The sequence below is a fragment of the Ptychodera flava genome, chromosome 7 (genome assembly GCF_041260155.1).
Source record: "Ptychodera flava strain L36383 chromosome 7, AS_Pfla_20210202, whole genome shotgun sequence".
NCBI classification, from domain to species: Eukaryota; Metazoa; Hemichordata; class Enteropneusta; family Ptychoderidae; genus Ptychodera; species Ptychodera flava.
Genome location: NC_091934.1, coordinates 16,714,363 through 16,716,773, shown reverse-complemented (window position 1 = coordinate 16,716,773; position 2,411 = coordinate 16,714,363). Strand labels below are relative to the sequence as shown.

At 40.1% G+C, this 2,411-nt stretch overlaps 1 protein-coding gene across 1 annotated transcript in view; it reads right to left on the bottom strand.

Moving 5' to 3' along the window:
• LOC139136876 (uncharacterized) overlaps positions 1–2,411 on the bottom strand; it is a 32,141-nt gene that overhangs the window by 16,319 nt on the left and 13,411 nt on the right. The window lies entirely within an intron of this gene.

Here is a 2,411-nt window from a genome sequence, read left to right as displayed (position 1 = left end):
CTCAATGTGTCGGATCACTTTTGCAATACTGTTTCGAGATTATACATCCAGTGTAAAACAAAATCAGTAGCACACATACGTCATGCTGAATATGTTGGCATGGAAGGACTGCGGAGGAGAGATAGCGCCTCCAACGGCCGTGATACAACTTGAGAGCTACCCTCTCAGTGGTGGCGCATGGGACAATCAATGAAATCTTCTAGCGTCAGATACAGTACATTATGTTTTTTGCTTTGTTTGTTTGTTTTGGTGTGCGCGTATTGCTCTACAGTGAATTCAAATTGTAAGTAGGCAGTATTGACAACGTTAATTTCTTTCGTTTTGTGCATTATGATTATGAAGGCGAAAACGACGACGACGATGGTGGCGAGATGTTTGGTGGTTGAAATTCTAGGGAGATATTTTTAAATAAAGAAGAGTGATAAAGCATGGAGAAATCTCTCATTTAGCCTGTTCGTGTTTCAGTGCCCAATATGGCATAATTCCCTAAAATATGCGAAAGAAAAAACATGAAACATTGTCCAAAAAGATACAGAACTTTGCCCTTTTAATGTGAAGCTACATATACCAAAACATGACGCTTTTAGCAAAGTTATTGCGATAATTACAAGTCCCTTGGATAGCACATGGTCTTTCTATCATGACAGCTTGGGAGAAGATTCAACAAGCAACTATAGATGGCGCACTTCGTCAGGAGCGGCATTACAACACGAAAGCAGCATAGAAATCGTGTCTTGGAACGAATTAATTTATAAAGCTGACGGCGGTTTTAAGACATGTTGAGGTGAAACTACAGTATGACAATATGGACAAATGACGGTTTCATACTTTGCATCCTTTTTAACTCAAACGATGGATTTAAGTAGATTTCGCGAATGACCCCATCAAATCAACTTTTTACTTGGTGTCAACCATAGACGCCTTCACCAAATAGAAGTCATGGATAATTTCACATTGAACGCTGCGTTAGTTATGCGCTCTCGCAAGTGACAACAGAGGGATTGAGGAACATTGCGTCAGTCACTCGCAACACGATTGGAACTAATTTGGGAGAATTGTATCTTCATATTGTTCAAATTTCTCAAATTGTTATATACACTATAGCTGAATGTTGCAATATTACAAATTACTCATGAAAACAAGTGTATAACTTAAAAAAAAGCAGATGAGCTTACATTTGACATTACTTCATTATCCAATTGTCCCAAATTAGTTCGAATAGTGTTTCGCTTTCAGAATCAAAGCATAGACCATGTCACAAGTGACATTTCTGAAAACGTTGCGATCAAGCTGTTGGTTATTAGTCCCGGACACCGTCCGGGGGACTTATAGGTTTGGTCATGTCCGTGCGTCCGTCCGTGCGTGCGTGCGTGCGTCCGTCCGTCCGTTCACGCAGATATCTCAGAGACGCCTGGAGCGATTTCGTTCAAACTTGGTACAAGGATAGTACCCTAGCTCATACAGATGCACGTCGATTTGTTTCACAATGCGATCAAATTTGGCCGTGTTAGAGGACTTTTTAGTTTTCACCTCCATAGACTCCCATGTATAAGGCAGTCTAGTCCATAGACTCCCATGTATAAGGCAGTCCATAGACTCCCATGTATAAGGAAGTCCATAGACTCCCATGTATAAGGAAGTCCATAGACTCCCATGTATAAGGCAGTCCATAGACTCCCATGTATAAGGCAGTCCATAGTCTCCCATGTATAAGGCCAAGAAAAATAAAAATTTAGTTTCTCATCGTATTCATATTGCAAAAAGGATGCAGTGACACAGTTTTTAGTCCCACAGATAAAGTCCAGGGGGCTCATAGATTGGGTCATGTCAGTCCGTGAGTCCATCCATGTGAGTCCATCCGTTCACGCAGATATCTCAGACACTTTGACAAAATGTCACGTGACCTTGGTGACCTTTGACCTCAGATATACATATTTATCCATAACTCAGTAACCACAAGTGCTACACCCTTCATATTTGGTATGATGGGACACCTTATGACGCCACATATTGTTCCTCATTAATTATGTGCATATCTAATTTTGAGCGAGCCAATAGAGCCAGAGGTCTGATTTTTGGTATGTAGGGATAACTTAGCAATACAATTTTTTTGACAAAATGTCACGTGACCTCAATGACCTTTGACCTCAAATATACATATTTGTGCATAACTCAGTAACCACAAGTGCTACACTCTTCATATTTGGTATGGTGGGACACCTTATGACGCCACATATTGTACCTCATTAATTATGCACATATCTAATTTTGAGCGAGCCAATAGAGCTAGAGGTCTGATTTTTGGTATGTAGGGATAACTTAGCAATACAATTTTTTTGACAAAATGTCACGTGACCTCAATGACCTTTGACCTCAAATATACATATTTGTGCATAACTCAGGAACCACAA